The following is a 13,559-nucleotide window of genomic DNA, read 5'->3' on the forward strand; positions in this document are numbered from 1 at the left end:
ATTTGTGTGGGAACACAACAGGCTCTGAAAGCCAAAGCAATCTTGAGAAAGAAGAATGGATCTGGAGGAATGAGGCTCCCTGACTTCAGACTATACTACAAAGCAACAGTTATCAAAGCAGTATGACACGGTCCCCCAAACAGACATAAAGGTCAATATAACAGGATAAAAAACAAAACAAAACAGAAATAAACTCATGTACTTATGATCAATTAATCTATGAGATGGGAAGTGAAAATACACAATGGAAAAAAGACAGTCTCCTCAATAAGTTGTGCTGGGAAATCTGGACAGCTATATGTAAAAGAATAATGGAAAAAAATCATTAAAATAAAAAAAAAAGAAATTAGAACATTCTGTACCATACACAAAAATAAACTCAAGATGGATTAAGGACCTACATGTAAGACCACACACTATACAACTCCTAGAGGAAAACATAGGCAGAACATTTTTTGACATAAATCATAGCATTTTTTTGGATCTGTTTCCTGTTTGGAAATAAAAACAAAAAATAAACAAATGGGACCTAATTAAACTTAAAAGCTTTGGCACAGCAAAGGAAACCATAAACAAAATGAAAAGACAACCTACTGAATGCCAACACTGTGACCAAAAGGGACTAATTTCCAAACTATATTAACAACTCTTATAGCTTAATATAAAAAAAAGACCCAATCAAACAATGGACAGAGGATATAAATAGATATTTCTCCAGAGAAGACATACAGATGACCAACAGGCACAGGAAAAGATGCTAAACATCTCTAATTACTAGAGAAAAGCAAGTCAAGACTGCAATGAGGTATCACCTCACCCTGGTCAGAATAGCCATCACTAAAAAGTCTACAAATAATAAATACTGCAGAGGGTGCAGAGTGAAATGAACACTTCTACACTGTTGGTGGAAATGTAAATTGGTGCAGACACTATGGCACTATGGAGAACAGTATGGAGGTTCCTTAAAAAACTAAGAATTAATCATATTATCCAGCAATCCCACTCCTGGGCATAGAACTGGAGAAAACTATAATTCAAAAATATACCTACACCCCAATGTTCATAGCAGCACTGTTTGTAATAGCGAAGACATGGAAGCAAACTAAATGTCCATTAACAGATGAGTGGATAAAGAAGATGTATTATATATACACAATGGAATATTAGCCATAAAGAGAATGAAATATGCCATTTGCAGCAACATGGTGGACCTAGAGATTATCATATTAAGTAAGTAAATCAGACAGAGAAAGAAATATATCACTTATGTGTGGAGTGTAAAAAAATGATATGAATGAACTTATTTACAAAACAGAAATAGACTCACAGACATAGAAAACAAACTTGTAGTTACCAAAGAGGGAAGGGGGATAGGGATAAATTAAGAGTTTGAGATTAACATGTACACAATATTATATACAAAATAGATAACAAACAAGGACATACTGTATAGCACAGGGAACTATACTCAATATTTTATAATAACCTATAAGGGAAAAGAACTGAAAAAAATATATAATATTATATATATTTACATAATAAACAAGACAAAAAAATCCCTCCAAACAGTATACTGTGAATATTTCTCCATGCAGGCATCCTTTCAATGAATATAGTTCAATAAGTAGACTCTCTCCTTAATGACTACGTGGTACCTTCACTGCAGGGATGTAGTGTGGTATCTCAGCCATTCCTTTACTGGGCTTTTAGGGTGATGCCACATTTTTCTTCTGTCCACACCGTTCCAGGTCATTCTCCTGCTGGGTCACTATGCATGTCCTTAATTATTTCCTTAAGACCTATTTCTCAAAACAACTGGGTTAACTCTTCCGCATTTTAAAAAAGTTTTCGTACATTTTGTCAAATTGACCTTTGGAAAGGTTATGTCAATTCATACTCCCACCTGCAGAGAATGTGAAAGTCTGCTGCCAGAATTCATCATCATCAATCATGAATATTATTGGTCATCTTTTCATTCTTTTATCTTTGACTATTTTTTCATTGGAGTATTCATCTTTTACTTACTGCTTTGTAAGTGTGTTTTATGTATTCCATCTATTAATTCTTTCTCATGTGTTTCGCATTTTCCCCAAATATATCAATTGCTTTTTACATTTAAATTTACATGTAAAGTCTTTATGTAGTTGAAATTCTTAATATTTTAATTTATGGTTTCTGCCTTTGATGACCATTGTATAAAGTCCTTTGTACCTCAGGATTTTCTATTTGCATATATATATATATATTCCTCTAGTACTTTTTGTTTCATTTAAATTTTTGATTCATACGGAATTTATTTTGGTATATGGTATAATATAGGAATCTAAATATTCTCCCTGCCTGCTCCCCTAACCTCGTTTTTGGTTTCAAATCTTTTTATTTGGCACACACTGAGGCAATTCCTGAACAAGCAGAGCCAGAAGGGAAGATCTGGTGGTAGAGATCCTACCTATCTCAAGGAAACAGAGACTTGAGGTGAGGGACTGAGAAACTTCTTAAAACGACAGGGCCTGTTTTGTAGCAATATGTAATTGGAATCACATAGATATGGATGAAGTCCAGTTTCTGTCTCCTTCACCCTGTGGAAACTGGAGCAAGTTACTGGACTTATTTAAACCTCAATTCTGTGTCTGTAAAATGTGTATATCAATAGCACCTACCTCTGAAGATGGATGTGAGGATATGTGATAATATGTTTGGCATATAGCAAGCACTCAATATTATTAGTAGTAATGGGTAGAAAGAAGATGGAGCAGATGAAAGCAACTGCATGCTATATGGAGATTTTTAACTATAAATAATTATAGAAATAAAGATTAGTAGTCCATGTGCTATAGTTATAGTTTGAGAGCAAGAGAATTTATCCAGTCCAATTAGGAAGGTGTCCCATGGGGCAACAAAAATGGGCTTATATTCCTACATCCTGGATCTACTGGAATCTGGACTTCAACTACACTCAGACATTTCAAAGGAATCTGGTAGCATTTCTGTTCTCAAACCTGTTGCAAAGCTTTCTGATAACCTGTCTGGATTGAAGAGAATCAGCTGAACAAGCTGGCATTTGGAGAGTTTACAGGATAGAGAGTACCGGGGCTTGGGGCTCTAAGTGGACAGCCATCTCCCTTCTGGCTCATCCCCAGCTGAGGATTGCTGCAAAGAGAAATAGTCACTGGACATGAGCCAGGGCACCAGTCAGCTTAACCAAAGGAATCAATGGACACTGTGTTTTTCCCCTGCAAATGAGGAAAATGACATGGTGAGAAGGCATATGCCTTGTCCAGAATCACAAATCCCAGGGGCAGAGAAAGCAGCAAGAAATGTTGCCTCAGAAGGAGCTTTTTCCCATCGTGAGGATGCTTGGAGCCTGGCCTTGAGTGAGGAGTGAGATGCTGCTCTTCAGCTCCTAGGCAGTGGAGGTCCTGCATGTTTTTATGAGCCATGGACAGTGAGTAGCCATTCAAAAGGCTAAAGCTGCCTCTTAGAAAAAGGCAAATATTTTAGGAATCCCTTGTTACTAGGCAAAGGTCTGTTCGCTTTTGAGGGGAGTGAGACTCAGCTTGATGCTCTGTGTGTAGGGCTTCAAGCTTTGATTCTGATTTTGCTTCAGTGGAATAGTGGTTCTCAGTTTTGGCTTCATATTAGAATTAGTTATGGAGCTCTAAAAACTACAGATGTCCCGGCCCCACTTCCAGAAGGCTGGCTTCAATTGGCCTATAATAAATAGGACTGAGATGTCAGTGTTGTTAAAAAAGCTCTTAGTGATTTTAGTATGCAGTTTAGGATTGAGAAGAAGCCTCCTTCTTATGTTTCCTCTCCTCTCAGCTGGTAAGAACTAAGCCACAAGACAAAACTATCCCCCAAAAATATTTCTCAGACTTTAGGGAATTATCTGGGGATCTCGTTAAAATGCAGGTTCTGATTCAGGAGGTCTGAGATAGGGCCTGAAATTCTGATTTCTAACAATCTCTCAGATGATGCTGACACTGCTGGTCTCAAGACTGATAGTCTAGAAGTGGTCCTCCTATTTCACTGAACATAAAAATGACCTGATAAGCCTGTTGAAAAAGCAGATTCCAGGGCTGATTCAGAATGTCAGGAATGGAGTCCAGGAAGTTCATCTATAACAACTTTTCAGGTAAACTAATAATTCAAAAATCACTGTTGGAGGATGTGATCAGCCTGCCTATGGTTTTCTCAGGCGTTTATCTTTTTAGCACATCCTGGAGCAAACACTTGGCTGGAAGAACATGCAGCCATTTGGCTTGGAGTTGAAATGGAGCAGAGAGCCCATGATGCCTGACTCCCGGGACTGCCCTCTTGTTCACTGACTCTCAGATCCCTCAGTGTTCAGGCCAAATCCCATTACCACAGGAGACCTAGAAGTCCTTCATTTTTTTTTTTTTTTTTTTTTTTTTAGTATAAAGGAGCCATCTGTTTAGGTTTGGGTTTTGATTGTGAAGTTATTTGACCTGTCCCCCCTTGGAACTCTGACTAATACATCAAGAGTTCAGAGCATAGATCCTGGAAGAATGAAAAGCAATAGGCTTTAAAGATGCCTTCTACTCAAGGAAAAAACCTCAAGCCGGAAAGTAAAAGGTGGTATAAAAAAGCAAGGCTATATGTGCTCTTAAAGATATCAAATAAGAAATTGCTACCAAATTAATATGTTTCTTTTTCTTTACTGAGATGACCTGTGAGGTAGGATAAACCCAAGGCCTGAAGTGAGAGTCAGAAGGAAAATCGACAAATCTCACCTATTCTCTAATTTGGTAACTGTTAGGACCACTACTTTTCAAGTGCTAATTGCTCAGCTTGTAGATGATTCTGGACCTTTGTTTTTATCCTGGTTCTTCTCTTTGTTTGGGCCATTTCACTGCTTATTAGCAACTCCACCAAGGATGGAAAATAGAAATGAACCTCATATAAGGCAGTGTAACATCTGTGAGTAAGTCTGCTTAGAGGTTTGATGGGGGAAAAGGAGAATTAATTATTATTGCAGGTTTTATGGAATTCATTTCAATGTACTGTTCAGGTCCACTTTTGCATGGTAAATTCAAGCCATTTAACAAGGACAGAATTACTTTCCCATGGTTCAACAACCATCAGCAATAACTTGGTAGAAGAATTAGAGCTTGAAAATGCTTAGTTCTTTCATTCATTCTCTCTTTTTTTTTTTTTTTTTTTTTTGTCTTTTCGCTATTTCTTTGGGCCGCTCCCGTGGCATATGGAGGTTCCCAGGCTAGGGATCGAATCAGAGCTATAGCTGCCAGCCTACGCCAGAGTCACAGCAACGCAGGATCTGAGCCGCGTCTGCAACCTACACCACAGCTCACGGCAATGCCAGATTGTTAACCCACTAAGCAAGGGCAGGGACCGAACCTGCAACCTCATGGTTCCTAGTCAGATTCGTTAACCACTGCGTCACGACGGGAACTCCTTTGTCTTTTTTTTTTTTTTTGCTATTATTCTAATATACATATTACTTTATGTGTTTCTTATTCTCAAGGATGCCTGGTAAAAGTGTTTGGAGAAGGGGGACATATTTGCCACCTATGCGTAAGTTTCATGTTTAAGGAAGATTTTATTTTATTTTATTTTATTTTATTTTATTTTAGGGCTGTACTGATAGCATATGGAAGTTCCCAGGCTAGGGGTTGAATTGGAGCTACCGCTACCAGCCTACACCACAGCCACAGCAACGAGAGATCTGAGCTGTGTCTGTGACCTACACCACAGCTCACGGCAATGCCAGATCCTTAACCCACTGAGTAAGGCCAGGGATCGAACCTGCATCTTCATGGATACTTGTCAGATTCGTTACTGCTGAGCCACAAGGGGAACTCCACAAGGGGAACTCCAAAGGTGTTTTTTTTTTTTTTTTTTTGCCATCTATTTCTTCTAGGTAGTTTCAGTGTATTATATAACAAAACGTACCTCCTATTCCTATTACTTGGTGTAATAAATATCTTGGTGAAATTTCTTTCAGTGTTTGGTTACTCAGTCAAAACTTAAGTATCCTGCTGGGAGAATAATCATTTTAGTGATGTTACTCTTTGCTTTGGTTGAAATGAATAGTTACTAATCCAGCAGAGAAGAAAGACACAAGTAGTTGGAACTGAGCAAACACACTGAGCCCCTCAAAAAAAGACTAACAAAAAGTATACTATTTCTCATCAAACATCTATCCATCTATTTTCTCTTTTCTTTACAATAGTCATTATAGGTGTAGGAAATAACTCTAGAGGCCTGGTCTACCCAAAGAGAAAAATGCTATTACTCAAACAAGTGACCTGGAAATGAGTTTAAACAAATTCCATCTGCTCATAGTCAATGTTAGGTCAATAACTCTAATAGTCAATTTGAATTTTCTATTTACAAAATGTAACACCCCTGCAACCAACCATCTCATCACTTTGTAACACCACCAGATAATTTTGGATTGTCTGTGGGTAGAAAACAGAAAGGCTGGTTGGCCAGCTTCCATGTGACTTGTATAAATTAATAGCAACCATTTTTTTCTCATTCATCTACACAACCCAAATCACTGGGCCTCCTTCAGAACCACTGCTGGAGAGCAGTTGTTAGAAGGGGTGAAGCAATAGGATGGACTGTCTTGGTTGTTGTGTGGTCAGGGTGCCCTAGACTGGATGCTTCCAGGACTCAGTGCTCTACCCCTGGTGTATAGCACAGCTCTTGGTTCTGAGTAGGCATATAGATTGATAGTCTGGGTTTAAACCAGGACAGGTAACCAATTACTTTTTAATTTATGGATTTTTAGAGCTTGAAGAGACCTTTAAGAGAATAAAGATCACTATGAATTTCCTATCCAGCAGCAATTTTCCCATTTCCCTTCCATACAGAATCATGATTTTGTTCAGTTGTTCTCTCTCTCCTATACCCTCAGGAGAGGCTGAAACAATCCCTCTCAAGGGGTCTCCTTTTCAATGGTTGGCTCAGAGATGGGCACTCAGTGATGATCAATGCTGTGTGAGGAGCATCTTCTGGGGAATTTCCTCATTCCTTTTCCTCTGGATGCTCTGCGTCTGACTGTGCTGCCTAGAATTATGGCAGTCATCTTGCTGTTAGTATAAGGATTAAGCTGATATTCAGGATGGCAAGATAAAGAGAAAGGCAGGAAGAACCCAGGCCCTCGATGACATCATCAAGCCACTGAATGTGTTAGCTCCTGTGGGGCTTAATTTTTTGCATAATTTGACTAGACTAAGGGATTCTCAGATAGCTAGTAAACATTATTTCTGGATGTGCCTATGAGGGTGCTTCCAGAAGAGATTAGTGTTTATATTGGTAGACTGAGTAAAGATCACTCTCACCAGTGTGGGTGGGGATCACCCAATCTGCTAAGGACTTGAGTAGAACAAAAAATATAGAGGAAGGGCGAATCTGCCCTCTTGCTTGAGCTGAGACAGCCATCTTTTCCTGTCTGCAAGCATTTGTTCTCCTGGTTCTGAGCCTTCAAACACAGACTGAGATTTATACCATTGACTCCCCTGATTCTCAGGCTTCTGGTTTGAACTGGAACTTTATCATTGGCTTTTCTAAGCCTCCATGATCATGTGAGCCAGTATAGTATAGTGTAGTATAATGTAAAATATAATGTGATAAAACATAAAATAAATATCTCCTATTCTGTTCCTCTGGTGAACCTTAACTAATAAAAACCCTAAGCTGCCCTGTCACTCAGTTTTCTGTTTTGCAGGGTAATACATTTCCTTAATGTTTGAACCAGTTCAAATCAGAATTTCTGTTGCTTATGGCCAAACTATCTTCAGTGCTTAAGAGAATTTTAAAACTAAGTTCTCATTTTACAGAAGCTGTAAGAGAGTTTGCTCAATAACATGTTGTAAGTAACAATAGAATTCAGGACTGGAGGTTGTCTTCTGCCCCAGGGCTGTTTGTATTATATGTTACCTCTTTCACAATTTGCTTAATTATAAATTAAAGGTTAAAACTGTATCTATGAACACACTCTCTTGGCATTTAACAAAATTGTCCCACCTTGCTCAAAGTCTGAAATTCTAATGCAAAATTTTCTCATGGACATGCTGAAGTAAACTGGCCACTCTCACATATGAAGAGTGCGCTTGTTGACTTCGAAGAACTGAAAACACTTTGTTCCTTATTGCTGGGGAACACTAGACTGGAAGATTTGATCTGTAAGGTAACTGTGGGCAGGAAAGACAAATACACCTTTTGAGGTCAAGACCTGCCATCTATGACATAAGGGGGACATGGGATGTTGAAAGGCTTTGTCAAGGTTTTGCTTGGCAAATTTAATGGAATCCAGAGGCAGAGGATGGAGTGAGAGTAGGAGGGGAAGTAAAGGGTGAGAAGACTGGTTCATTTTTCTGTTCCTAGTGGCTTGCCTGCCCCCACCCTTCCCTCCATCCTTTCCTTCCTTCCTTCCTTCGCCTGCTGAATGCAGAATTTCCCAGGCTAGGGATCCAAACTGCGCCACAGCTGTGACCTGAGCCGTAGCAGTGACAACCCCAGATCCTTAACCTGCTGAGACACCAGGGAATTCCATTGGTGTTTCTGTATCAAGCCATTCCCCCATCTGCAGGGCCTTCTCTTGGCCTCTAGTGCTCTCCCAATCTACCTGTGCTGGAGGGCCCAGGCCAATCCGGTACCTCAAGTCTTCCCTGATCACTGCAGTGAGTGAGTAACTCTTCCTTGGAACTCACTCATTTCCTGAACTCCTTGTGCATATTTCCTCAGATATTTTACTCACTTTGCCCCTACATTTTATCTTTAGGGAGCAGGTCAGCAAAAAAGAAAGGACGTGGACTTTAAGCACACATTGACTTCGTTTGAATCCTGCTCCTGGGGTTTTCAGAATTCCAGGCGCCCAACCTCTCAACTTGGCAGCCTCTCTGGCTCTACTCCTTTGGGGTAACCTTTTCTGGCCAACTCAAGTCCATGATGGAATGTAACAGGGGCAGGTGTGAATAAACATATCATATTAGCTTTCCATTACTCTGCAACAAATTACTGCAATTAATTTAAGGGTTTAAAACAGTGCACATTTATTACTTTACAGTTCTTGAGGTCAGAAGCCTCAGATGGATCAGCAAGGCTGCTGTCTTCAGGAGGCGTCAGGGAAGAATCTGTGTCCTTGCCTTTTCTAGCTTCTAGAGGCTGCCCACATTCCTTGGTTTATGGCCTCACATCAGTGCAACTTCTGTTCTTTCATCACATCTCTGTCTCTGTTGCTCTGTCTCTGACATTTCTACCTACCTCCTACGAGTACCCTTTTAAGCACTTATGAGTACCTGGTGGGCCCAGGTAGTACAGGATACTCTCCCCATCTCAAGACCCTTAGCTTAATCACCTCTGCAAAGTAACCTATTCACAGGGATTTGGGCATGGGCATCTTTGGAGTAGGGGGAGGCATTTTCCACCCACCACATTTATACCCTTTGGATGTCTGTTTCCACATGTGTAAAATGGAGATACTACTGTCTTCCTCACAGAATTATTGAGGTGATTGAATGATGTAGTTGATGTGTGTAAATTCCAGCTTATGCCTGCCGCGGTGGCGGTGGTCAGTTCTGCTCAGCATTCTCTTCTAAGTGAGTGGCTATAAGCTGGAGGCCAAGCGTCATGACTTCCACCCTTTCTAACCCCTTAGCTTCTAGCTAGTGCTGGGTCCTGAGGAAGAAATCAGTAAATATAAGAAATAATTATCTCAATCGATGATAATGCTGTGCATGTAATATGGGCTCTAAAATGATTTGTTGACTATTTGTTGTTTTGTTAGCGATGGGTGGGTGGGGGACATCTGATTAAATGCTATTATTTATCATCAGATCCAAAATATAAATTTGGATTCTTCTGCTAAACTTGTACCTAATTACCTTAAATGCTAGTAGGAGAGAGGAATTATTAGTTCATAATACAATTTAAGGGAAAAAAAATCTTGCTGTCATGGACTTTTCTCCCTGGTCTGGAAACTTCTTGGTTTCCTAGGGTACATCTGACTGCTCTCTCTGCAACTGAAAAATCTCTCAAAGGGCCTGTCCAGTTAGGTCACACAAAGCCAGTCTTATTATTTAGAGAGCACACAATGCCCCCTCACATGGAGCACAGAAGAGGAAAGAATTTTTTTTAAGCCAATTCCAGTCCCCTGGAGCTGCAAACTGCCCTCGGGGCAAAGAAGTCTGCAGAATAATTGGGAGGAGTCTGGCAGGAGAGAGGCCGACATAAGTTACAGCTGCTTTTCTCTCTAGATCCAGGGATGCCACGCTGCTTTTTAAGCATTGCCCTCTGGGATTAACCTGTGTGTCAAGATAAACAATTAAATAATATGCAAGGGCCAAATCAGGAACACTGTGGCCTCAGCCTGAGAAAAAAAACCCTGGGACCATCAGTCTGTGTGAGGCTTCAAGGTAGAGGATTAGGCGCAGGTGATTCTGTAAGAAAACTGGGTCAGGGAGGAGATGCTGTCTGGTTAGAATAACTGTCTGTTCAGGGCCCCTAAACTTGGTAGGTTCATGCTTTTTCAGGATAATAAGGTGGAACTCGACCTTTCATCATCCCTCTATCAAACCAGAGTGCAGCTGCCCCTGGAATCCCTGATGTAGTTGTGGGTAAAGTTTCTGGAGGATGGGGTGAGAGGGGGACCAGAGGCCAGACCCCAAGACAGTGAGACGGAGGGTTGTGAGAGGAAGGCTGACCAATAGATGGGGCACCTTTGCTCTTAAAGCCAGATAGGGACTGTGAGGAGAGGATTCTCCCCACTGCTGTCTCTGAGGCCTTGTCCTGGGCTTCCATGACTTTAGGCCTTGGCCAGAGAAAGCTGAACAGCAGGGGCAGTCAGGGAAACACACCTGCTCACAGCGTTCTGAATTATTAGCACATGGGGGCTGAACTTGTCTAAGGAAGTTTTGGGGTAGAAGGGGGAAGCATTATTTGTCCAGCATGTGACCAGCATGTAGAATTCATAGACAGACACTGAATGGTCTTAATGTCTTGACTTCTCTCTGGTCAGAGCAGGCTGCCAGGATCGGGGGAGCTGGGCTGGCTGAGGTGGCATATTTCAGAGGCCAGAGTAAATCTCAGCAGTCATATCCAGGAACATAGCCATTGGTGCCCAGGGCAAGGAGCCCAGGACCAGCATCGAGTTACCAAGGTTGCACTAGGCAAGAGAAGAGTGAGTCAGGTAAATAAGCAAGAACATCTGGGACTAGAGGGGGCTCCTGAGTACAGTGTCAGGATGGAGGTAAGAAAGCATGGCCCAGAGGAAACCCCCAGGCATCAGTGTGCAGGGGGTCCTTGGAGCATCTGTATTTAGTGCATCTGTGTCTTATGGCTTAAGGACATAACTCAGGAATAGAGACTCAGAAATGTTTTGAGTAAATTGGTCCCTCTGAAAAACTGAGACTCATTCATTCCTTCTTTCTTTTTTTTTTTTTTTAAATAGGATGGCATATAGGAGTTCCCAGGCTAGGAGTCGAATCAGACCTGCTGCTGCTGGCCTACACCACAGCCGCAGCAACACCAGATCTGAGCAGCATCTGTGACCTATGCTTCAGCTTGTGGCAATGCCAGATCCCTAACCCGCTGAGCGGGGGGAGGGATCAAACCCACATCCTCATAGACGCTATGTTGGGTTCTTAACCCACTGAGCCACAGTGGGAACTCCTACACTCATTCTTTACTATAGACATCAGAAAGTGCAGTCAGGCTAAGCAAGGGGACATACTCTATGTCCCTTTTGCCACAAAACAGAAGGTGGTCTGTGAGTCCGGCCTTAGTAATTCCAAGGTCAGGTCACCCCCTCTCCCCCTCTTAGATGGCTTTTAGGTATCTGCTCCCAGGCAGAGGACTTTCTACACTTTTCTTGGATAAGGTAAAAGCAAATCCCACTCTGAGAAGCCCAGTTAGAACAGGCATCCCTAAATAAGCCCAGGCCAAAGCAAATCAGGAGATGCCTTCCCTTGACTCCACTTTGAGGAAATACCCATTTGTAAGACCAGATCCTGAGTCAGCAGAACAAACATATGCATTGAATAAAATATCACTTGCCATCAAAATGAGTTTAGTTTTCGATCCACTTGTTAAGGTGCCACTTGCCAATGAGCCTCAACCAGCCTGATAAATACACAGAACTGGAGCTGTTGTGGAGATACAGACGGAGCCCAAAACAGGCACAGCACACAAAAGCCCCTCATTTTATGGCTTGCAGAAAGCTTGCTCATCTCTCTTTTTCTCCTGTTCTAAACTCTCTATGGAGAAACCCATCGAGGGAGAAAGCAATGACTGCTCTCACTGGGCCAGAAATTCCAGGCTGAAATAACCCAGGGGTAGCAGGCAGGCTTGACAGTCTGTCAGTTTCTGGACAGTGTTACTCGTCAATCACTCATTCCTGCTAAACTGCAGAAACTCCTTTCCTTCATACCCAATTTCATTTGCTCACGATGCCATTTAAGCCCAGTTTCTGGAGTGTCTACTGGGAACCAGGTACCACCCTGTCCATGAGGAAACCATTGAGTCCGCCCATGGCTTTAGTGTCTTTTTCTTCCCACCTGAGACCAAACCTCTGAGTTGTCTCCTAATTCTCTATATGACTTTTATCTGCCGATCTCATTTTGGCTGGAGCCATGTTTACTTTCTTTCTGTTCCTTGAATGTGCTAAAGGGCATCTGAAAGACTCTTCCCCCAGATCTCCCTCCCCTTCTGCCTGTCACCTCCTCCTAGCCTTATCTCTCTCCTGCCTCATTGACTTAAAAAAAAAAAAAACCTCTCATAGCTCTTATGATGGCCATTACTTTCCAGTTTATGTGTTCGTTCATGTATTTATTATGCTTCCCTGCTCTGGAAAGGAAGCCTCCAGTCTGTGCATAGTGTCAGGTGCATAGCAGGTGGTCCACGAATGTTGAGGAGTGCATGGCTCCGCAGGAAGGGCCCAAGGAGAATGGAGAGTTCTCCATGGTTCCTTCCCTCCCTCTGGGCCCCAGCAAGTCTCTGGGTGATTTTCCTTGCTTTCTACCACACCCGTGAGACCAGAGAATAAGCCCAGTAGGGCACTGTTCTGATTGTTTTACATACACAGATACGAAAAGAACTGAAACTTGCTTCTCGCTCTGTGGTGATAAAAACAAAGTAGTATTTTATTCAAGAAGAATGTGTGTAATAACAGTAATCTGAAAATAATGATATCTATGAGGTCCTTGGCAAAGCCACCCAGGAAAAGTAAAACAATAGATGTGAAAGCTTCAGTGAGTCATAACACCACCTTTCGGCATCAAACTGCCCTGGAATCAGATTCAGATAAACTGGTTTCATCAACTTTAGACTCAGCTGTGTGTGTCCTTTTTTATTCCTAGTGCCAACTGCACATTCTCCAGATAATGGCAAGGTATTGGCTCTCCTTCAAAACACTCAACTGTGCAGAGGAGGAATGAAAAAGGACTCCGTGTCAGCTTCTTAATGTCTAAACACAAAACAGCTCATTTCCCAGGCCTGCCTAGTGGGCTTCCTTTTCCTTTGTGGTCATCTGCAGAGAACTGCTAGCTGGACCCGTGTTCATCAAAAGTGGC

At 41.6% G+C, this 13,559-nt stretch overlaps 1 long non-coding RNA gene across 1 annotated transcript in view; it reads left to right on the forward strand.

Moving 5' to 3' along the window:
• The window catches only part of LOC102167681, a 238,825-nt gene continuing 228,057 nt past the window's right edge, over nucleotides 2,792-13,559 (forward strand). Inside the window, exon 1 of the long non-coding RNA XR_002339506.1 lies at nucleotides 2,792-4,135. This is a non-coding gene — a long non-coding RNA (uncharacterized LOC102167681). The remainder of the gene's footprint in view (nucleotides 4,136-13,559) is intronic.

Source organism: Sus scrofa, chromosome 16 (assembly GCF_000003025.6).
Source record: "Sus scrofa isolate TJ Tabasco breed Duroc chromosome 16, Sscrofa11.1, whole genome shotgun sequence".
In the NCBI taxonomy this organism is placed as follows: Eukaryota; Metazoa; Chordata; class Mammalia; order Artiodactyla; family Suidae; genus Sus; species Sus scrofa.